General features: G+C 35.2%; 1 pseudogene; it reads right to left on the bottom strand.

The window, feature by feature from the left end:
• Positions 1-13,454: 13,454 nt before the first annotated feature.
• Positions 13,455-13,554, bottom strand: LOC122116444 (annotated as a pseudogene).
• Positions 13,555-25,981: the final 12,427 nt, after the last annotated feature.

Below are 25,981 nucleotides of genomic sequence, written 5' to 3'. Positions count from 1 at the left end.
TAAAAGCATTTGTTCCCAACATTTAAAATCAACAGGTTCTGTTGAATTCATGGATCCAGAATTTTATGGATTCACATTCATATCTCAAAATTTTATCAAGATGACTTTCACCAAAACACTTTTCTTATTGAACTTGTCTATTTCTTTTTACTTTTCGAATCCAAATAGCATATTTCCTCCAAGATCTTCCTGCGAATTCTTTCCTTCCTTTAATTCTGTCAATATCTGTTTACTACTTTTTTGTTTCCTTATGTATCCCTTTCTTCCAATCTTATCCACACTGGTACTCACATTGCTCACACTTCTGTCAGAACTTTCCTTTTCCTCTTCCCTCCAATAATGCCCCCAATTTTATTATTCTTTTTTCCTATTCATGATCGTGGATATTTTGATGATGTCTAAACAGACCTATATTTGCATCTGTTTAATATAAACTTTAGAACTATCAGATATTTTTCCCCTAAATCCATTATTTCCACCTGTGGTTCTTATCACTAAGAACATCACTAACACAGTTACCAGGCAAACGTGTGGAAGCCTTTTATATTTCTTCTTACCTTTCTACTCCCTCCTATTAGATAAGATGAATGATCAAGATTTACTCAGTTTTTATCACTAATTTGATTTCTTTTTTTTGGAGCTTTTATGACTTTCTTTAATTGTGAAAATACTGTACAGAGAGGTTACAATTACATGGGCAAGATAATGAGCACATTTCTTATGAAGCATTTTAGCCTCCTCCTTTGTTTCCCCTTCCTATCCCTTCCCATCCTCCCCCAACCCCAAACCTCCCCCCCCACTAAAGTTGTAAAGTTAGTTTTCGACATAACGACTTACACAATATGATTTCTCTGTACTCCTTTTTATGCCCCTAACACCAGCCTGTTTTATTTACTCATCACTGTCACCTAGTCCTAAAACAACCATTTTGAAAGTACGCTTTTCCCTCATAGTCTTTTCCTATTGGTCCTCTCTATCACCAAATTACTCTCTTTGTAAGCACACAGAGTGAAGAGCTCAGACACATATTCTAGTATCATTATTTACTCACTACATTGATTGTTGGCCTTACCTTTCTCATGTGTAAATCAATGGAATCTAACAGAAATAATGAAGAATATATTTGTTGACTTCTAGAGCAAGAATAAAGAAAAGTGAAGAGTCCTTACATTTTCCACTTTACCTTACAAATAAGGAAAGAGTCAAATTCAGTTTGTTGGTATAAAGTCACAAATTGTTTCATGTAGAAATAAAAATAAGTTTTACCTCCTGACTCTAAGGCCTATGTCCTTTCTAGGTAACTACAGATATGAAAGTGATATTATGTAAATTGGGTCATGTCTTTACAGCTGTATTGCAGAACATACTCAATATATCATTTGAAAACATTGGTTACTGAATAGTATCTATATGAGAATGTTATTTGAACTAATCCCACTAAGTTGAAAACTACACTTTAGTCCATCAAAATGTGGAAATAAACGATTTTATTTATAAGGAAATAGTACCATCAAGAAAAGTGAGTATACATTAGAGAGACTGCAGGAATTAGGGTTTTTACGGTCTCTGCCTGTTTATGTGAATGGATTTATTGATATTGAAACTCTCCTCTTGTTATTCTTATTGTATGTAATCCAACGCTGTTTATTACTATGTATTCAATGTGGGAAATCTAGCTGTAAAAATGTGTAATGGTTTTTTTTCCTTTTCAATCCCAACAATGACATTATCAGGCTACACTGTGGTCATCATCGTATCCATCAAAATTATTATTAACATCAAAAGTGCTAACTATTGAAAGTCTGATATGTATCTATGATTTTGCGATTATTTGTTTTTTGATTAATAATTTTAATGTTACCATTGTGCATGCATCCATATTAAAATTTTGAACAAATAAACAAAAAAACTAAAGCATATCAGGTAGCTTGACTATGTGCTTATAACAAATTATGGAATAGATTTTTGAAGTATTTCAAATTCTTAACCAGTATGAATTAACTTCCTCTCTCCCCACCACCACACACAAGTATTTATGAGTTTGAATAGAATTATTTCAAGTAATATACTGCAAATTTTACTATAATATCATGTGCATATCTGAACTTCCTCTGAACGTAATAAACTCTGCATTCTATTGAAATATTAGTTATTTTATTCTAGGAAACTTTCGGAAAAATAGAGTGTATATCTTTGAATGAAAAAGGTTAAAAAATATTAGCATAAAATTTTAGAGGGAGTCTGTCTTCAGAAATAAATATATATATATATATATATATATACACACACACACATATATACATATATATTGTATGTAGAAAGACATACATTTTTAGAGATTATTTTTCACCAGAAATATATACATATACCTAAATTTATGTGTAGAACGATGTACGTTATAGTGAAACAAAAATCTTAAAAACATAATTAAAATTTAAAAAATACATCAAACCAAGTGCCATTGACTCACGCCTATAATTTGAGCTATTCTGGGTAATGAGATCTTAGAATTGTGTTCAAAACTATCCCAGTCAAAAAAGTACTTGTTAGATTCTTATCTCCAATTGACCACTAAAAACAGGAATTAGCTCTGTGCTTCAAGTTGTAGAGTGATGCCTTTGAGCATAAAAAGGCTTAGGGACAATGCCCAAGCCTTGCAAACAACAATGAGAACAAAAAGAACAAGAACAACAACATATATCACTATCACATTAATTTCATAAAAACATCTTTTAACTCCTGTGAACATTTCTTAGAATGCTTCTTTAGCCTACATCGGGGGGAGGACTGGGTGGGGGACGGGGGGTTGTATGGAAAGGGATGGGAAGGGGAAACAAAGGAGGAGGCAACAGTGCTTGATAAGAAATGTACTCATTACCTTGCCCGTGTAATTTTAACCCCTTTGTACGGTATTTTCACAATAAAAAAAAGAAACATGAATATATGCCCCTGGAAAATGTTAAGTAACAATTATAGAATAAAGTTCATTTTCGACATAACGACTTGTACATCTCGTTGTTGCAATGGGTCCACCTGTATCCCTATTTAATTGTAACCATTCTGTACAGTATTTTCACAATAAAAAAATCTTCTATTAAAAAAAAAGTATAGAATATTTACCGCTATGTTAAAGACATGACTATTTAGATTGCTTAAGATATTTAGGTAATTTTTAGGAATTAATAATAATGATAATAGATTGGTTCTTGTCATTTATTCTATTTTATGATAGTAATAAAATGATATTTGCAATATTATAAAAATTTCTCTTGTTTGTTATTTGAATTATAATAAGAGATAAACATTTTTAAATATTTCCATAAGAAAGGATCATTTTAATGGTATCAATTCTTTTGTAATTTCAAAACAATTAAGAAAATTATTCCAAAGCTGTTTTGCTCTAAGACTACATTTGTTTTCTTGTTCGAGTTTTCATATGTTAGTAGAAATTAAAATTCCAAAAATTCAATGGATCTTGGCATTCAGGAACATCTTCATAGATACTAATATTGGAGTCCCTTAAGTGGAATTGTTTTATTTCATTTGTTATTTTCACAAATAAATCAAGATGATTGTGTATTTTGTTTCTTTTCACTGCTATTGGCTCTTATCTTGAGAATATTTTTTTTCTAGCAAAGAAGAGGAAAGCAATTGGATTGAGCAAGTAACATGGCTTTCGTAAAATGTACATGCATAGATTTAGGTCTTCTGTCATTTGCTAAAAGTTTCTTCCAGAAAATGTTATCAATTACTTATAAGTGATGCATAATTCCTAGATATTCCAGTTATCAGATCCACTTTTTGATTGAGTTATCTCTGTATAAACTCAAAAAATTACCAAAATAAACAGAATCACATCTTTGTTTTAAAAACTGTAGTTTACAAAGAATTTTTAGCCAACAACAAAAACATCTTTTTAGGTATTCTGCAATTTGTGTGAATTATTTTTAACTATATATATATATATATTTTTTTGCGGACATGAAATTCACATGTAATATATTTATCTCCTTTTATTGTATACATTTTAGTGCTTTGGAAGTGAATGGTACAATCAGAGGTTTTCCAAGACTAATTTTCACAAACTTGCATTTCTTCAAATAGAAATACTGTAAATATTATTGAACCATAAGATATGTATTAAATGTTTTCTTCATGCATTTGTTTGTAACGTATTTATAGGATTGTTGCTTTGTTGCTTTGTATGTCCCTCCCCCACAGTATAACCCCTGCTTTCACTGTATTTGATGTCGGTATAATTTGTGGAGGGGAAGGGGAAAAACGAGTCGTTTAGATAAGGATACAGGTGAACCCGTTGCAGCAATAAGAAGTACAAGTTGTCAAGTCGAAAACGAACTTTACAACTTTGGTGGGGGGGAAGGATTGGGTGGGGTGTGGGGGGAGGCTGGGAAGGGATGTGAAGGGTAAAAAAAGTAAGAGGCTACAATGCTTGATAGGAAATGTACTCATTATCTTGCCCATGTAATTGTAACCCCTCTGCACAGTATATTCACAATAATAAAAATAAAATAAAATAAAATAAAAAAAGAAATGCTGTAAATTTTAGAATAGACATTAAAATAGATACAAAATTAAGTTACAGGAATTTGTCCTCCATATATCCTTTATAGTGTGTCTTTTCAAAATTTGTTTTGGGATTATTTCCAGATTCTCACACATACTATTCAAGTGCACTGTCAATGAACTGCATTCCCTGTCCAAATAAGTTTTTTACTTTTCTTTACTAATACGTAGAAGTGTAATGGCTGGATCATATACAATTCTCTTTGACCTTTAGAAGACTTGAAAACTTGCTTGCAAAATTGATTGCAGTATTATACAAATCATTCTGCTATCTAGAGTATATCAATTTCTCCGCAAATGCATTACTATATTTTCTGTCATCTTTTTATATTATGGTCATAGAAATGAGTTTTATTTTTATTTTTTCTTAGATACTAAAGAGGAGTTTAATTCATTTGCTCTTCTTATTGACCATTAATTTACATATGTTCTTTAAAGAAATAACCTGTTCAGGAAAAAATTCATATGTAATTAGAAGATATAAAAGTAGTTAAGACTCAGGATCAATGTCGAATTAACATTGTAGCATTAACAAATATGTGCCCTCTATCTGTTGGATATGTCTTCACTTTTTTCATAGAATTATGAAAGGTCATTAGTTGATATTAACCCATTTATTCTTGCTTTTCTTTAGCCACTAATGTTTTCCATTTCAAATGTTTAGAAAACTTTACTGATCCAATGTCATGAATTTTTACATTTACATATTATTAGTTTTTATATCTCACATTTAGTTTGATAATCATTTTTTATTTTAAATTTTTGTATAAGGTTTAAGGTAGTAGTCCAAGATCATTGTTTAAATCTAGAGAAGCAATAGTGCCAATACACCTATTTTAAATTCTATTTTTATTTGATAAAGTTCATGGCATCCTTTTAAAAATCTTTTGACCATAAAACTAAGAATTTATTGTTAATAAATCTGTTACATTCTTCTGGTTGTCTGTTCGTACAGTAGAGCTATTTTGTCCTCACTACTAAACATGGTAATAAGATTCAAATCTAGTATGAGGTTTCAAGCAACACCATTTTACAAGATTGTTCTGAATGATCTGTATTCCTTGAACTTACATGTGAGTTTATTGAGCAGGTGGACCAATATCCAATAACACAGTTATCTAGATGTTTGATAGTCACTCATATTTTGCACCTTGTGAAAACACAAGGCCCCAGAGATTATATATAGAAAAATGTCTTTAGAGAATGCTTGAAGCCACTAAAATTAATTTAGGAATGAGTTAAAATTTAGATAACACTACAGCATAATATACCTGAATGATAACGACTTGAGAGCTGTACTACAGAGGAGAGTGAGAGGGGACAGAATGATGGACCATATAGGAGCTGTATGCCATTAGTATTTTGTTTCAAAAGACAGAAAGACTACAAAGAAGAGAAGCAGGAAAATAATCAACTGTCCTGAAACACTTTTCTTTTTAATCCACCTAATAGTGTGAGCTGAGAGTCAGAGAAGATTGGAAAAATAAAATAGAAAATAAAGCATTGTATAGACCTCTTACAGTGTAAGGAAATTGTAATAGGAATATGATAATTATTTTCCAAAGAAATAAGAGAAAGAATAAGTAAAGTCTAATGGAAAAATGAAGAGAGAAAAGAAGCAAAGTAAAACATTTATCAATAACAAACACAAGGGTTTGAAAGTGGAAAGGCAGTAGAAATATTCTAAATAACAATAAAATTTGCTAACGTGGATAGTATATGGATCACATTTTATCATATATAATTTTGAAAAATCACTAGTAATGAAAATTTAAAAGTCATAATTTAAAACACTACATTACAACTAGACAGTATAGTGCAGTGCAAAAACCTTGGCCTAGCATTTGTGAAACCATTGATCTGACCCCCCAACATTACAAAGTACACACAAAGCACACACACACATACACACAACCACACACACACACACACACACACACACACACACACACACACACCACGTACACACATTTAGAATATTGATATTATTATATTAAACCGAGGAATTTATCACAAATAGTAAAAGAAAGTTAATATATGAAATAATAATATTGCTCATACTATATAAAAGTTTAGGAGAAATAAAAGACAATACACTTGGATTCTTATAGATTAAGTAAATTGAAAATTAAGAAATAGAACACATGAGAACCTTTGCAAACATGTTTTAAATAATAAACATTTTGAAACATGTATCATTTTATTTTGACAAAAGATTGAGGTTACTGGTGTTTTAACTCAAGATTTAGAATATGATATCCAGGTGCATGCTCCATATCTTGCTATTGATGGCTATATCTCTAATCATTTCACTATGGATATTTTTAGAATAAGGTCTCATAGTTTCCCAGGCTCTCCTGAATTACAAACCTATTTGCAATTCATCCTATAGCTAGAAAATGAAGCCACAAATCACCATGCCCAGCTCAAACTTTTTTAAATTCAAGTACAAGAAAGTAAATTTTCAAAAAGTGACCAGGTAGTGAAGCCTTTTTTAATAAAGTATGTGTTTCTTGAAAATACAGTTAGTATTTGTTACCTGGAAAAATATGTTTAGAACTATAAGAAAATAAATTTATTTAAATTCACCAACCATATTAAATTAAGAAAATAATTTCATATATTCACATGTTAAATATTTTAAAAGCAAAATATATGTGTCTGATTAATTTACATGTGTGAAAATCATGCAATTAAATTAACTAATCCTACAGCTCTGAAAAAAGAATTACCCTAATGAAACAAAAGAAAATAAATAATTAAGTTCAAAATTTGAAATTTAGAAAATAAAATGAAGTGTGCTCTTTAGGTGACAAGTAAATGTAAACCTTCTGTATATCAATTTTATAATAAAAATGCATGAACAAAGAAAGAAAAAGTGCCCATTGTTCAATAGCAATTGCAAAAGCATCAGTAGTTGTATGAGTGTACAAAAAAATCGATGGAGGGGATAACAATGTTCCTTCCATAAGGAATGTACTCATTATCTTACTTATGAAAATGTAACCCCTAAGTAAATTACCTTGACAATAAAATTAAATTGAAATTAAAAATAAACCAAAGAATATACCAATTAAGAATTCTTAGATAGAATGCTCTGCCTCCATCAGAAAAAATGACATTGCCCCCATTTTTTAGGAAATGGAAACACTTGAAAAAATTATATTGAGTTAAGTAATCCAGGCCAAAAGAAACATAGGTTCCATGGTTTCCCTTATCTGCAATAACTAGTATTTGTCTGAGTCAAGTAGAAAAGGTCAGATAAGTTGATGTTAGGTGAAATGAACCCCAAGATAAGTATTCAAAATTTTTTTCTTTCATGCGATTATTTCCAACATATCTATAACATTATTTCTTTGTTGTTTTATATGTCCCTCCCCCACGGTATAACCCCTGCTTTCACTGTATTTGCTGTTGGTATAATTTTTGGAGGGGAAGGGAAAAAACAAATAATTTAAATAGGGATACAGGTGGGCCCATTGCAACAATGAGATGTACAAGAGGTTATGTCGAAAAACAAACTTTACAACTTTGGCTGTGGAGGGGCGGAGGATTGGGTGGGGGGGGGAAGAGGAGGGGATGGGAACGGATGGGAAGTGGAAACAAAGGAGGAGGCAACAATGCTTGATAAGTAATGTACTCATTGTCTTGCCCATGTAATTGTAACTCCTCTGTACAATATTTTAACAATAAAAAAAAATTCTTAGAAGCCATTGGTTAAAAACTTAGTAAAGAACTGCCCCAAGTACACAAGGAATATATTTTGATGATACAATTTAAATACTTATACTTCAACAGAGAAGCAAAAAGTTTAAAAACTGTCACACAGTTAAGTAATAAATCAGAATGTATTACTATAATAATCATTAGACGAATTTTTAGTGGTAGTCAAATATGTAAGAAATGAGGCAATTTGCCATTCATTTGCACTTAAGAAGTGAGGAAGAATTTTCTAGGTCCTTTTAAATATATCATAAGTTTAACGAAGAAACTATTCTGTCACATCATATGATAATCAGATAAAGATTATATCAGAGCAAAGAACAGATTCTACTATGTTTTTGGATGTTAAGGTATATACTTATTTTGGTGGGGATTTCAACTTCGTGTATTGTTCTTGCTAGGCTGGCATCATATCAGTTGTTAATTTTAGGGTAGGGGTTCCCTTTCCACAAGAACATGCACCTGATCTGTCCTTTTAGCCTTCCCATCATCAAAGGCATCAGAGTTGCACTATCTACCATGGCTGGCCTTGATCCTGCAGTCCTTCCAATTTTAGTCTCTAGATAGTGCAAGATGGTGGAAATGATCCAATGCACCCAGCTATAGATTATGGAAGTCCACTAAAATGTGGCCTGGGTTCTGTTCTCAAGCCTCCTAAGTAGTTAAGAGTACAGTTGGGAGCCCTGGTGCCAAGCAGTAAATATTTTTAAACAATTAGACATACATGACTTAGACTTGTGATTACCTCAGGAAAAGTATAAAACAGCAGTGAAGCATAGAGTACAGGCAGCATTTTAACAAGCTACTCAGAGACTGAATCAGCTTAGCTAGCTACTCGGGAGGCTGAGATCTGAAAACCACTGTTCAAAGCCAGTCCAATCATGACAATACATGTGATTATCTCCAAAAAACCATAAGTGGAGTAGTGGCTTAAGTGGTAGACCACTCTCCTTGACCACAGAAGCTTTGGGATAGTGTCTAGACACTATCAAGCCTCAGCAATGAATAATGCATGCATGAGTAATGCACATGCGTGTGTGTACACACACATGTGTGCATGCACACACACACAGAAATGATTATTTCAATGCAGAGTTCTTTATTTTTTTACTTTGCTGTACTTTATTTCCCTGTATTAGTCCACCAATTAACAAAGTCAGCTAAGCACCTACTTACATACAACTCATCATGTTTCTCTAAAGCCTACTCTCTTTTTGGAAGCCTGCTTTTATTTGACATAAAAGTAAATTATTCAGGAAGTCAAGTAATCTCCCTCAACTCTGTAGTGTTAGCTGATTTTTTAGGTTCTCCCTAGCAATATGATTCTGTGAAATCTTGCATCAAGCAGCGTATTTCATTCATGAGAAGGGAAGCCTCTGTCAAACAATTAGTAATAGGTTTTTCTCCTCCTGGCAAGCATCTGAGTTTTATTATATTTGTATAATTCATGATGAGTCTGTGAATGCCAAAGACTGCTGTGAAAATAAAAAGACCCTTCTCAGTGATTAGCATTTGTATACCATTCCTAGATATGAAGATGTTTAAATATTACTGAAATTGCTTTGGAATAAATAAAGTTCAGCTTGACTATCTTGAGAAAGAAGAATTGGTTTCTCAGCACTTTAGGTAAGAACTTGAGTGAAAGAAACCAAAGGAAAAATGAGGAACCACTGAATACATATATTCAAATGAAACAAACGAACCCAAAGAAAACACAAATTAATTCAGTACTCAAGAACCTGCAGGAAATGCAAAGATTTATTTAAAAAAATTAGCTATGATAAGCTTATGAAAAACCTGACTATATGGGAGTCTACTGTTGTGAGGATAGTGGTTAAAGCCCAGACTGGACATAAAGCTCTGTACACAATGCCAGACACCTGTTATTCTAAATTCCAGGAAGAATAACATCAAGTGGACTGGGCCCATGATCATACATAAGTAGGAAGCCAGATTCTATCTGAAAATTAATCTGGATAATTTAGGGCTGGGGGCATGACAAACTGGTAAGAACACCCATTTAGGAGACACAAGACACTAAATTCAAACTTTAATATTATGGATGTTAAAGAAAAAAGCTATGACTTCAAAGAATTGGAATAATTGTAAGATTTGAGTATTTGTGTGGAGAAAAATCCATTAGAGAGATAGAGTGAACCCATGTTGCAATGCTTTCTACTTAAGTGATAATGTTATGTGGTACTCCAGACATAACAGAGTTACCTTGCAAAAGTAACTGAGCATGGATGTGCATTTGGGTGATGAAAATACTCTATTTACACAGGTATTATTTAAATAGATTTTTTTGGTAGATTGTAGTTTTTGAAATAAGAGCCTGGGTGATATCCCTGAGCATTTTCTCCACATGTGACCACTTAATTTATTTTAAATTAATTAATTAATTAATTAGTTTGATGCTAATACTAGAGCTTGAAGTCAGGGCCTGGCTCTGTCCCAGAATTTGTTAATTTTTTGTTTTAGTTTTCTCAAGGCTAGCATTTCACTGCTTGTACCATAGCTCCATTTCTAGCTTTAGCTGGTTACTTTCAAATCAAAATCTAATGGACTTTTTTTTCTTAGTCTGGTTGCAAACTACAATTCTCAGATTTCTTCTTTCTGATTAGCTAGGATTAAAGCCATGATCCACCAGTGTGGCTTCTACTTTTTCCTCTATACTTATTTAATGCACATATTTAGATAATTATGTAAAACTGAGAGTATAGAAGAAAGATGTACATTCATGATATTGTCCTGTCACAAATTCAAGTTAGTAATGTAAATTTCTTCCTAAGACCATACAAAAAAATTCCATAATATAGTGTAAGAGAACTCACTATTGAACAGATGAGCTTTAAGAGCTTTCTAGTAGATCCATTATTTATTGTTACTCAACATTAGGAAAAATGTATAATGCAGTAAGTAAAATGGAAGTCCTTTGGAAGACTACTTAAATTCCTTGTTTTTTTAAAGACACTTGTTTTCATCTAAAAAAAATAGGCCTGTCTATTGTCTTCGTGTGATTTTGATGATGGAATATGCTTAATGAAAAGTCAAAATGTATTAGTAGTCCTTTGTTATCAATTCTTTTTCTTTTTGGAGAATATAATGATCAAAGCAATAGTTCAGAATCAGCAAGCAAGAGGTCAGAATCATGCTTCCAGTGCAAGTGGGTCACCAGTAAGTAATCCTCAATACCAGTTTCCACAAAGTTTTCTCACAGATACAATCAGCCTGCCTTTTCTAGCTGCTTTCCTAGCCTGTACCTATTCCTTCATTGTACAGGAAAAGTGTGATTCAACTGATTTCAGTCAGATCTGTTACTAGTGCTATCAAGGATTTAGATTCTAATGTAGGCTATTAAAAAGGTATTTACTAATTTCAAGTAAATACATAAATTCTATTTCCATCTTTTTTAAAAAAAATTCTGCTTGTTCTATAAATTGATCAGAGGCATGGATTTTGTGGATAGCTTATCTCTGTCTTTCATGGCTCTCATAGATAATATGATTGCTCCATAATTATCCTAATTTATATTGTTTTATATTTTGGGTTGCATCATTTCACTTTCTGCACTGCCATTTCCCAAATCATTTATATAGGGGGCATTATTTCACATTTTCTCATTCCTAGAATAAGTTGCACATGAAGACACCACTGGTCCTCATTTTCAGTCTGTACTTTGAATATGGAGGAACATCTTTCCTCTGCTCTCCATTTATTCCCTAATCTCCAGTTAGAATAATTTCGAATAGTAAAAATGGAAAAAGAAAATAAATCATGGTGAAAAAACATACGCAGAGAATTCACCAGATATTTCTGACCAGGTCAACCAACATTAACTATTAGGGAAATACATGGACACCTCATTTCCACTGGTACTCAATGTATCTGGTTAGGCAATTCTGATGAAGATGAGGAACAAGATGAAAATATGAGGAATGGTAAAAATTGCAAGAAAAAAAATGGAGAAGGATCCAAGCAAATTTCTTCTTTGGGCTGCTGAAAATAACCAGCTTACTACATTGCAGAGAATACTTTCCAAAAAGGCTACTCATGTGAATACTAGGGATGACGATGAGTATACCCCTCTTCATCGGGAAGCCTACAGTGGACACTTAGACATTGTCCGTGAGTTGGTGGCTCAAGGGGCACATGCAATAACTGTAGATGGCTGGACACCCCTGCAAAGTGCATGTACGTGTAATAATACCATAGTGGCTTCTTTCTTCTTCATGATGCAGATACCAATGCCCAAACTAAAGGCTTCTTGACCCCCTTGCATCTTGCTGCTGGTAATTGAGATAGCAAAAATACACTGGAACTGTTGAACCAATATGTCAAACCAGGTCTGAAGAACCACTTGGAAGAAACTGCATTTGATATTACCAAAAGGATAAGTATGTATCACTACCTCTTTGAAGTTGTGGAAGGCTGTACAAATTGTTCTCCTAAATCCTAATGATTCGGTTAATTTTCTTAAATTTCAAAAATGTCATTAATTCCTTTTTGTCAATACAATATATTTTCACAATCCAAATAACAACAATATCTTATAGTAACAATTCACGGATTCTATGGAGTTCTTCAAAGTGAATTGTCTGCTTTTGTTGTCAAAATGTATTCAAGAGTTTTTGTATACAACTATAATGATTTATGCAGAGTTTGTGATTTTGTTGATCGGAAATAATTTTAACTTATCTGTTGAAATGAGTAGTATAGAAACTAAAGATATTTCCATTGTTTTTCTGAAAAAGTATATTTTAAAATATTCTATATTCTATGTTTGTATAGTGTCCATAATCTCTTTTATTCTCTCCTAGATATAATACATTGAATTCTACATTGTTTTATAACATATAGGATCATTAATGTGTCCTTTCAGATTGCATTCCATACAGAAACAGTTTGATTCCTTTCTTTTTCCCTAGGTCCTTTTAGTATTATATTTCTTTGGGATAAAACTACAATGTTGTCTAATTTCAAAAGTTGTGTAAAGGTTATGCTATGTAAAGGCCTTTCTAAGGTGAAAATTTAATACACTGATATCAAAGTAACTTTTAATTATATGAATTAGGTGTATTGTTTCACTTATAATTTTGTAATCAACTTTTTAATAGCTGTTTTTCATTTCTTGCATCTGAAGAATGAAAAATTTTGAATACTTCACAAATTTTCATATCATCCTTGTACAAGTGCCATGTTAATCTCTGTATTGTTGTAATTTTGGTATACAAGCTGCTGAAGAATGTAGTATCCTGCAAATTTTAGTAGTTAATGATGAAATATTTAAAAAGGCTTATATGCTTAAGTGCCTATTTGTAACAAGGAAACTTTATTGTTCCTAAAAATGCTATTAATCTTATTTCCCTAAAATTCTGTGAATAGTTGAAAAAAAATGTTGTTCAGTTGATTGCTCACATTTGCAATTTTTTTGTCAATGACTATTTTAAGTCCTTTTCATTTAGAATTTGATCATACTTTCAAGTATTAATAGCTAAGTCCAAATGAGACGGCTTTTTCAAGTACTTATTTATCCAACTGTATTAGCTCTGTGGAGCCAATGGATTCAAAGTAAGCCTTGTTTAAGAGCTACTTCTAAACATATGCAGCTGAGATTTTCCCAAATGAGGTCTTACTGGCACAAATGTCTACCTGACCCTTTACCCTTTTCCACGTAGGAACAGACCAACCAGAATATCTTACTCTGACAGCATAGATTGTATTAGTGGAACAAAACTAATCTTAGTTACAAGTGATCATAGAGAGATGAACAGTTCAACCAGAACTGTTCATACTAGAAGGCATTTTATCAAAATATGATTGTTTATGATACCTACCATTTCAAAAGTAGCTAAAGCCAAGAAAGTGAAAAAATGTTCATATTCATGATTACCTAATGTCTTGGCCTGTCTACCTTCCAAACAGGCAGGAACTTACACTACTGCCATTTTAACACCAAATATTTTCATAGTTGCAAGAGAAGTCCATATATTTCTCTTGATTATTAGGCCTTAAATTGGTAATGTTTTTTATTATTTTTATTTCTATTATTATTTTTATTGTGAACAAAATGTACAGAGGGGTTACATTACATGGGCAAGATAATGAGTACATTTCTTATCAAGCATTGCAACCTCCTTCTTTGTTTACCCTTCACATCCCTTCCCAGCCTCCCCTCGACCCCCAACCAATCCTCCCCCCCCACCAAAGTTGTAAAGTTCATTTTGGACATGACAACTTGTACTTCTCATTGTTGCACGGGTCCACCAGTATCCTTAAATGACTTGTTTTTCCCCTTCTACTTCACAAATTATACCGACATCAAATATAGTGAAAGCAGGGGTTATAATGTGGGGGAGGGACATACAAAGCAACAAAAAGATAATCTTATAAGTGCATTAGAAACAAATGCATGAAAGAAAAAAACCATTTAAATACATATCTTGGATTCATTTTCCTAACATCACATTATCTGACCTTTTCTGCTTGACTCATACATATACTAGATATTGCAAATAAGAGAAACCATGGGACCTAGGTTTCTTTGGGCCTGGCTTACTTCACTTAATATAATTTTTTCCAAGTCTTTCCATTTCCTAACAAATGGGGCAATGCCATTATTTCTGATGGAGGCATAGAATTCCATTGTGTATATATACCACATATTCTTGATCCATTCATCTACTGAGGGGCATCTGGATTGGTTCCAGATCTTAGCTATGGTAAATAATTCTGCAATGAAAATAGGTGTGCTGATAGCTATAGTGTGGTCTTGTTTGTAAACATTTGGGTAAATGCCCAAAAGTGAGATTGCTGGGTCATAGGGGAGCTGTGTGTGAAGTTTTTTGAGAACCTCCGTACTGCTTTCCAAAGTGGTTGAACAAGTTTACACTCCCACCAACAATGCAGTAAGATTCCCTTCTGTCCACATCCCCTCCAGCATCTGTTGTTATTACAGTTCTCCATTTTTGCCATTCTAACTGGGGTGAGGTAGTATCTCAATGTTGTCTTGATTTGCATTATCACCCTACACCAGAATCAACTCCAAATGGATCAAAGACTTCGGAGTCAAAGCAGACACTCTGAAAACATTACAGGATAGAATAGGAGAAACCCTAGGTCTCCTTGGCTCAGGTCGAAATTTTCTGAATAGAGACCCGGAAACACAACAAATCAAAGAAAGGTTTGACAAATGGGATTGCATGAAGTTGCAGAGCTTCCGCATGGCAAAGGACATAGCTAGCAAGATCAATAGAAAGCCCACGGATTGTGAGAAGATCATCACTAGCCATACAACGGACTGGGGTATCATATCTAAAATATACTTGGAACTCAAAAAATTAAATCCCCAACAACAAATACTCAAAGAAACAACTGCCCAATAAATAAGTGGGCTAAAGACTTAAAGAGAAACTTCTCTGAAGAACAAAGAAGAATGGCCAATAGACACATGAAGAAAAGCTCAACCTCCCTAAATTGCTAATGTTTTAACCACAGTGTTTCCTCTTGCGTCCAGACTGTAAATCTACAAATGGTAAAGCTTTAGGTTTAACTCTACTAAACACTGAGGTAGAGATAATGGAATAATACTTTAAAACAGAGTTGCCTTTGATACCCTAACCACAACAGAACAATGCAAAACATGAGCCTTTCCATTATATTATATATAGTTATATATTTTACATTTATATGTGATGATTTTATATTTCACACTATGAAAGTTACTAGAATTAATTGATAATTTGACAAATAAATGGATATTTATTCTAATCAATACAATTAGAATATAAATAATTAGGTTTAGAATATATATCAGAATATAAAATGTATCAATGCAATATTTTAGGTACAAACTTGTGATACCTTCTAAGTGTACATGGCCTTCTGAAATCACATAGCAAAAAATGAGTGTTGTTTTCCTCTAATCTATATGGGATTTTATTCTGCTGCTCTGTATATTGTTTTAACTCGCTGGTCCCAAACTGTTTTTCTCCATATTTCTGAAGCATTCCAGTGATTATGCCCAAATTTTGCTGATATGATGTCTAAAAAATACATCTCTTCTGTAGGACCCATGGGTCCTAGGATCTCAGGTCCCAGTTACCTGTATCATCAGATAACAAGGGCAAGACTTCTCACCTAGGCCCATGCAACATGCCAACAGAATGTAATTGAAGAGATATCTGGTCGTTAATTGGACATAATCAACCCCCAGGCTTTCCTGCATGGTCTGGCTTGTACGTCCCGCTCAGCTTTCTCTCTCAAAGCTGGAGCTCTACCCTCTGGGCCACTGCTCCACTTCTGGTTCACTGGTGGTTTATTGTAGATAAGAGTCTCACCGAGTTTCCTGCTCAGCTGGCTTTGAATGGCGATCTCCTGAAGAGGCTTCAAGTGGCTTTTCTCAGGGATTCGCAGAGGAGCCGCTTCACACAAATCCTTAGTCTAAATCTCGAGAGGTACTACAGAAAAACAGAAACAGGAAGATGCTTCTAGTGTGTTCTAGATACTTAAAGTTGGAGACACAAAACACTCATAATGATTAGATCATTTTATAGGCAAAAGGAGCAATGCAGACAGTATGAGGATCACTCCAGGTTTCGGTCCTCTCATCCTGAGACAGTAAATTCTAGCTCAATGCTAAGTGACAGAATTGGCATATCCTGTGGATATTTGCTCCAAAATACTATGACACTCATTTCTCACGTTTGGCCTCAAACCTGTGACCAGAGAAGAAGATGAGGAGAGAAAGCAACTATAATAAACATTGGGTAGTTTACTTATAAATTCAAACCATTGGAATGACCCTGCTAAGAAGTCAGATTGTCCAGATTAAAAAATGAATAAGAAAGGAAAGATGATGTCAGTAGCTGCTGATTGTAATCCCACCTCCTTAGGATGCTGAGATGGAGAGAATCTTAGCTTGAATCCAGCCAGTGTAGGAAAGTCTATGACACTGTTACTTCTAAGAGATCACAAAAAAACCAGAATTGAGGCTATGACTCAAGCTTCATGTACTACCCTTGAGCAAAAGGAGCTCAGGGACAATGCCTAGGCTCATAGTTCAACCTCAGGACCTGCCCCCTCAAAAAGAGTCTGTACTTCCATGTCATTGTCTATGTATGGATGTATTCCTATAGGTGAAGCTATAGAATTGCTATGATGAATGGCACCAAGTTAGGAAATTTGTATTCAATACAATAATTTCATAACACAGAGACTTCTTTCAAGACAGTGCATGTTCCAGGGAACTCATCACTGTTCCCAGTGTAACCTGAGGGCTTCTCTGCATCCCAGGCCTGCTGGAAGAAGTTTCTCACATTGTGTGGACAGGCAGACAAAAGACCTCACTCCTGTACAGCTTGGTAACAAACAATTCCACCTGAGCCAGTTAGTGAGGATGAATGTGGGCGTGCTCTGAAGGTCAGGAGAAAAGGGTCTCTTTGTACCCAAGCTATCTCTCTCCCCAGTGCTCTGTTTTAACAACAAGTTTTCATTTGTGCCACTTTCCATGGAAGATAAAGTTATGTGCACTTATCCTGCTTTTGTGAGACTATGTTTTTGTGTTCAGATAAAGTGCTCAATATAATTCAGGAGTACTTCTGGCAGACAACTAGGGCACTGAATCTAATGAAATGTTTCATTGGAGCAATGATGGGCCTATGATGCCTCTCCTAGGTTTGGGAAATCCAAATACATCTTGGATATCACAAAGCTTCCTGTCATCTAGGGCTGGTGAAGCTCATCAGGTTTTGAAACCTTTGACCTCTCCTTGTTGGGCCCTGGGTGGCTAGGTTTTGATCACAAGGCCTTTGTGCTGAGCAGGAGCACAGTGCAGAAGCCCAGTGTTTTACCATTTTGTGTAACAACATCTCTTCTGGTCTGTGAGTGTGTGTGTTTGTGTGTGGGGGGGGTGGGGGGTGTGGGGGGGTGTGCACGCACACACATACATGAGTCCTGGAGCTTGAACTCAGGACCTGAGCACTGTACCTAGTTTCTCTTGTAGGATAGCCTTCTCCCACTGGAGCCACAGAGCCACTTCAGGGTTTTTCCTAATGATATGGTCCTGAGAAATCAAGCCTATGGTTTCATAGATGCAAAACACTCTATCCCTAATGCACTTTCCCAGGCCTCTACCTCAGGTTGTTAGTGTGTTCTGTCTTTTGTTGTTGTTGTTGTCAGTTGTAGGAGTTGAAGTCTGGGCCTGGGTGCTTTTCTTGAGGTCTTCAGCTCAAGTCTTGTGTTCTACCACTTCAGGTTTTCTGGTGGTTCATTGGAGCTAAGTGTCTCAAAGACTTTCCTGCCCAGGCTTGATTTGAACCTAGATCCTCAGATCTCATTCGCCTGAGTAGCTAGGATTACCAGCATGAGGAAAGCACCCTGCTTCCACTTCAAGTTCTTAGTGGTGAATTGTAGATAATAGTCTCATGGGACCTTTTGTGTCTGGGATACTTTGGAACCCAGATCTTCAGATTTCAGGTTCCTGAGAAGGCGGGATGACAGACCAGCTACTGACCCCTTGGGCTTGGCTTCTGCTGCAAGGGGGTCCATGGTTCCAAGTGGTGAAGTGCTAGCCATGAGCCCTAGAGGTAAGGGTCAGCACCTAGAACCCGAGTTCAAGGTTCATGACAGAAAAAAAGAAAACATTTGTCCGCAGAAGACAACTCACTAGTCTTCAGTAATACATAATTTTGTACTTGCCATGGGAGCATATCTGAGCCTCAATATTCTTGTCTGCATAATCATCTCAGTTGTGGATCCCTTACAAGGGCACGATGTAAGAATGCACCCTGTGAAGGACACAGTACATGTCACTCTTTGCAGGACTCAGCACACAGCATCTTGTGAAAGACTTAGCACCCAATGCAGGACTCAGCACACTGCACCCTGTGAAGACTCAGCACATAGCTCTGTTCCACAAGCTGTCATTAAAATTAGGGTAATTTCATCAATATCACCGTTCTTTAAGGAAAATTTCACAAACCATACAAGTTCATATCTAATGGTTTAATGGGGTGGTTTTTTACTTGGGGGAGGTAGACATGGGGCTTGAACTGAAAGCATGGGGATACTGTTCTAATGATATTTGCTCAAGGCTAGAGCTCTATGACTTGGAGCCATCATATTTTGAAGAGTCTCATAGACATCCTGCCAGGACTGGGGTTTAAACACCCCGAGCAGCTAAGATGACAGGCATAAGCCAGGATGACATGTGTAACCCATGGAGCTGGGTTGCAGTGGTTTACATGTGCCTAAGTCAGGTTAGGTGGCAGCTGTAAGCATCACACACCTAGCTTGCTCTGTAATGAGGTATTTGAAGTTATGTCCTTCTATAATTGCAGTTAGAACATCCTACCCTTTTTTGGTGGCAGTCCTGGGGCTTGAGTAAGAGCTTATAAACTCTCCCTAAGCATTTGTGCTCAAGGCTAGCACTCAATTGGTTGAAAGATAGCAGAACTTCCTGTTTTTCTATTTATGTGGCACTGAGGAATTGAACACAGGGCTTCATGATTACTAGGTGAGCACTGAACCACCAAGCCCCAGGAGTGAACAAGGTATAAATAGATAGAGATTTCTGTATATAAATATTGTAGACACAAAAAGAGAGATGTCTGCATATTATTAAATTATAGATAATATTAGTACCAATTCTTAGGTATTAAATTATATCTCCATTTAATGATGTGTCCCAGTTAACAATTAATAAAGCATCAATTAATAATTACTCAATATCAGTATTGTTTATCATATATGTACATATATCCATACATATAATTAATATTTCATAGAATGAGACAGATGTCTATATATTATTGAATTATGCATCATTTGTTACTACCAATTATTAGGTATTTAATTATGTCTCCATGTAATTTTTATTCTGTTAATGCTTAATAAAATATTAATTAAACTTAATGTACTTCCTATACTTATTGAGTCTAATTTTATCCTAGAATATTTCACTACTAATTCAATGTTTATCATTTATTGTAGTGACAATTCTTCCACCTATGACATTTTTATCTTTATTACAGCCTATTACATAGCATATAGATTTGCACACAAATTAAACATCCTACCTACCACAGAGCACTTTCACAGAAAAGGAAATCATGTGTCACACTCGGCTTCTCACTCCAAGATTACATTTTTGGCAGTGCTGGAATCTAAACTCACCGCCTAAAAGGCTCATTTCATGAATGGGTTACTGCCAGCACAGCAGCCTCTAGCCAAAACAGCTGCCAGGCAGTCCCCAGTCCCTGACATCCTGCCCCGTATGTTGACTCCAAATTGTGCTTAGTGTAGTTATTCATTTTATTTTTTTGTTTTATTCATTTGCAATTTATTTTATTGACTGCTATTATGCATGGAATATTTACAGCATTTATTACATAGGATATAGGTATGCTTATGTATGAAACTTCATACCTGACACCCAGGACTTTTACAGAAAAGGAAAACGTGTCACCATGGGCTTCTTACTGAACAATTCAATTTTTGTGAGTGCTGGCATCTGAACTCACAGCCACAAAGCCCAATTCATGAATGGGTGAGTGTCAGCACACCAGCCTGTGGCATATGGAGCTGACAAGCAGTTCCCAGCGCCTGAGGTTAAGCCCCAAGGGTTGACAAAATAAGAACAGACTGACATGCAGAAGGTAGTACACAAATAGATATAGATATTTATAGAGTGCCAAAGATGTCGATACATTATTTAGTTATATAGGCTACATTCCTACCAATTTTGGGGTATTTATTATGCCTCCATGTAATTAATATTATTGTTTTCATACTTAATGAATTATTAATTAAATTAACCACTGTCCTTAAACTATTGCATCCATATAATTAATAGTATTCTCTTAATGTGTCAAAAAATATTCATTAAAATCCATCAGCCTCCTAAAATCAGTCTCTAAATTTATAGTAGTATCATTCAGGAACAACAAATTCAACCTTGACATTAATTTCCATCGGTATTCCTGTGAGTAGGAACGAGACTCTTAGGATCTCCCTCCATTGGTAGGGGTCAGGACTGGGCTTCGAACACAGAGCCTATTTTGCCGTGTTGGCCTATGGCTTCCCTGGAAGACCATCAGACTTCAGCAATGCCAGGTTACAAACACTTTTCAGCTGTGTCATTCAGACCCAGGATGATCACCTTGCCGGGTGGTTTTTTTTTCTTTCTTTTCAGCCTTTGGGGACCTAGGTTCGGCTGTGTGTCCAGTGGCTGCAACCCAGTGTAGAGTGATCAAAGCTGAGGCAGAATTGCCATGCCCTGAGTTCAAGCCCTGTCCTTGACAAAATAAAAATATACACACACATACAGACAGACAGATACAGACATATATTAAAAATATTTTAAAAATTATGAAGCTCCTTGGCTTGGAATTCAGGCCATTTTTCTGCCAGGCCTGGGATTTGAACTCAGGGTTTTGGTCAATCTGCAGCAATGTGGGGGAAGGGGAAGCTCACCGAGCTGGAAGACAAGAAATTCAGGCCTGATCCCAGGGGCTGAATTCAAGCCCTACCACTCCAAAAAATAATATTCGTATACATTTTAAATACATGATTTATATTTACATACACATGTTTACTGCATATGGCAGTTAGTGTAGTTATTCATTTTATTTTGTGTTTTATTTATTTATTATATATTTTAGAGAGTATGATTACATGTATAACATTTTTTACATCCTATTGCATAGGACACAGATTTGCTTATGTATTATACATCATTCCTTAGACCCAGACTTTCACTGATAAGGAAAACAAGTGGGACAATTGACTTCTTCCACCAGGATTAAGTTTTGGGCAGTTCTGTGATTTGAACCTCGGGCCTAGAAGGCCCACTTCATGAATGGGTAAATGTTAGCACACCAGTCTGATTCAAATGAAGATGTAGGGCAAATTTGAAGACCTGAGTTCAAGCCCTAGGAGTGGTCAATATATAAACAGATAGATGTGTAGATTCAAGTGTGTGTGTGTGTGTGTGTGTGTGTGTGTGTGTGTGTGTGTGTGTGTGTGTATTTACATATGTATATGTATCTATAAATAAATTTATACAGAGACATAAACATTTATGTAGATTCTAATGTATAATTCTATATAAAGAGTGATGTCCATATCTTATTTTTATATATTTTTTTACTACCAATTATTTAGTCTAAAATTATGCCTCCATTAATTAATCACGGTAGGAAACAATAAAGTATTAATTAAATTAATCAATGACCTATATATATTTCATACAATCTTATACTAGAATGACTAGCTAATTAGTAATTTAATTAGTACATGACAAACATTCTATTATTGTTCCTATAGATAGGAACGAGTTCTCTAGGATCTTCAGCTCTGTAGATGGCAGTCCCAGGATTGAACTCAGGGCCTAGGTTTCTGGGTTGGGCTCAGGCTTCACTGACAGCCCACCAGCCTTCGGCCATGCAAGGTCTCGTACAATTTTCAAGCCGAGTCATTAAGACCCAGGATGGTCACAGTGCTAAGGAAACAAAGGTAAATCTGTTGTGTAAAACTTCCTGGTTTTTCCTCTTCCATCTTGGTTGGTTTGTTATTTTTGCCAAAGCTGGGAGTTGAACTCTGGTCCTAAGATCCCTGGATCATCTGTGGGTGTAAAAGCTGCACACCAGCCTAGGGTAATCAAGGCTGAGGCAGAGTTGTGATGACCTGAATTCAAGCCCCATGCCTGCACCACCAATAAAGTTAAGGTCCTGGCTAGGAATTGGGGCCATTTTATCTGCCAGACCTGGGATTTGAACTCAGGGAATGGTTAACTCTGTTTTGCTGTGGGTGAAGAGGAAGCTAACCTCCTGGAAGAAAAAAATTCAGGAGCATTTCCCAGGGTGTGAATTCCAGCCCCAGAAAAGGCAAAAATAATATTTATATACATGTATAATGTGTATCATATATATGTTTTTGCATAGATATTACATATTGTACCTAGAACACAATATTTCCACACAAAGGAAAACAGGACAATATTGGCTTCTTACTCACCTATTGACTTCGGCACTGCTGGGATTTGAACTCAGGGCATAGAATGCCCAATTAATCAAGGTGTCATTGTAAGCACAGCAGTCTCAAACAAATTCACTGCCAGGCAGTTCCCAGGACCTGAGTTCTAGCCCCAGGAGTGGCCAATATACAAATAGGTAGATTTGTAAATTGCTGCAAATAAATATATATATGTATATATTTAGAGAGAGATGTATATGTATATATATATATATATATATATATATATGTATTCCACTGTATATTTAAACATATAAATATATTGATAGAATGTGAGATGTCTGTATATTATTAAATTACATGTAATATATTACTAATAATTATTAGGTATTAAATTATTGATAAATTATTAGGTATTAGGTATTAAATTATGGCTCAATTTAATGATGTATCATGGATTAAGGCACAATAAAGTGCTACCTTGTGTAAAAGGATCTCAGGCACAATGTCCAGGCTCATAGTTCAAGTCTCAGGACCTGCAACAAAAATAAAAAAGAGCCAGTAACTCCATGTGTCTATGTATGTATGCATGTATTTCTATCGGTGAACATACAGTCGTTATGAAGAAAGGAAAACAACTAAGATATTTGCTTTGAATAGAATGATGTCATAGAACAGAGAGTGCTTTCATGACAGTGCATGATCCTGGTCAAAAAAAATTAAGACCCAAGCATGGAATTTGCACCATTTTTCTGGCAAGCCTGGGATTTCAATTCAGGGTATGATTAAATCTCTGGCACTGTGGGGAAGGGGAAACTCACCGTGGTGGAAGACAAGAATTTCAGACCAGTTTCCAGGGACGGAATTCAAGCCCCAGCATTGTTAAAAATAATATTCATACATGAGATCTATTTACGTACATGGGTTTACTCCATATGACATTTGTTACCCTTATTTATTTTTATTTATTTTATTTAATATTATTATATATATAACATTTATTTCATTTATTACATCTTATCACATGGATTTATTTGCATATGGATTAGACATCATATTGAGACCCAGGACTTTCACCAAGAAGGGAAATAAATGTGTCAAAATTGGCTTCTGACTCCACATATAAACTTTTGGCCATGCTGGGACTTGAACTCACAGCCCACAGTGCCCAATTCATGAATGGGTCAGTTGTAAAAGAAAGGCCTTTGGCAAACTGAGCTGCCAGTCAGTTCTGAGGACCTTCGATGAAGCAATAGCATTGGTGGATAGATAGATAGATAGATAGATAGATAGATAGATAGATAGATAGATAGATAGATAGATAGATAGATAAATAGATAGATAGATAGATAGATAGATAGATAGATAGATAGATAGATAGATAGATAGATAGACAGACAGACAGATAAATAGATAGATAGACAGACAGGCAGATGTGTCTTTAGCTATATATATGAGAGAGAGACAATGTAAGGATATTAAATTATATATATTATGAATTATTAGTTATTGAATTATGCTTCCACTTAATGAAATATCATGGCTGAATACTTATTAAAGCATTAATGTAAAAGTAGTCACTATTCCTTAATTAGGAGAATCATACCATTGTTCAAGAATGGAAGACATAATCCAATAGTTTTTGTGTTGCATTCTATAAGAGAATCATGAAATAACTGCAAATTTAATAGTTACTTTTATAACATTACAGTAAGCATTCCTATAGATAGGAATGATTTTCTCAAGATCTCCTGCCATTTGTATGTGGCAGTCCTGGCATTTGAACTACAGACCTGGGTAGTTTACTTTGAAATGCAAACCATTAGAATGACACTGTGAAGATTTCAGATTGTCACGATGAAAGAAAAGTATGAGAAGAAAGAAACTCAGGTGTCAGCAGATCCTGCCTGTATTCCTAGCACTTCAGGAGGCTGAGAGGTAGGGAATGCCGGTTTGAATTCAGCCAGGACAGGAAAGTCCACCACATTCTCATTTCTGAGGGATCACAGGAATACAAAATCTCCATGAGTGGGGCTATGGCTCAAGGGCAGAACACTATCCTTGAGCAAAAGTAGCTCAGGGACAGTGCCTAGGCTCATAGTACAACCCCCGCCACAGCCAAAAAAAAAGCCAGTAACTCTATGTGTCCCCATGTATGTATGCATATATTTCTATCAGTGAAGGTCCAGAGTCCCTATGATGAAAGGCATCCAGCTCGGAAATTTGCTTTGAATAGAATGATTTCATAACACAGAAAGTGCTTTCAAGACAGTTCGTGTTCCGGGGCTCCCTTTGCTGTTCCCATTTTATCCTGAGGTTTTCTCCTCACCAGGGACTGCTGGAGGAAGTCTGCCTCATTGTTGGAACAGGCAGACAAAAGCCCTCACTCCTGTACTGCTGTGTAACAAAAAACTCCATCGAGGCCAATTAGTGAGGAGGAGTGTGGGCTGGCTCTGAAGGCCAGGAGAAAAAGGCCTCTTTGTACCCCCAAGCTATCTCTCTCTCCAGTGCTGTTTTGACAGGAAGTCTTTATTTGTGCCACCTCCCATGATAGGCCAAGTTCCCTGCACTTATCCTGTCTTTGTTAGACTATGTTCTAGTTTTAAAATAACCTGCTACAATTAATTCAAGGGTCCTTCTTGCAGACAACTAGGTAGCTGAACCTAATGAAATAACTCATTATTGGCAATGGTGCCTCCCT

The sequence above is a fragment of the Dipodomys spectabilis genome, unplaced genomic scaffold, assembly GCF_019054845.1.
Source record: "Dipodomys spectabilis isolate Male_0828 unplaced genomic scaffold, ASM1905484v1 ptg000134l, whole genome shotgun sequence".
Classification (NCBI taxonomy): Eukaryota; Metazoa; Chordata; class Mammalia; order Rodentia; family Heteromyidae; genus Dipodomys; species Dipodomys spectabilis.
Note: the sequence above shows the minus strand (reverse complement) of the source record. Positions and strands in the feature narration are given on the sequence as shown.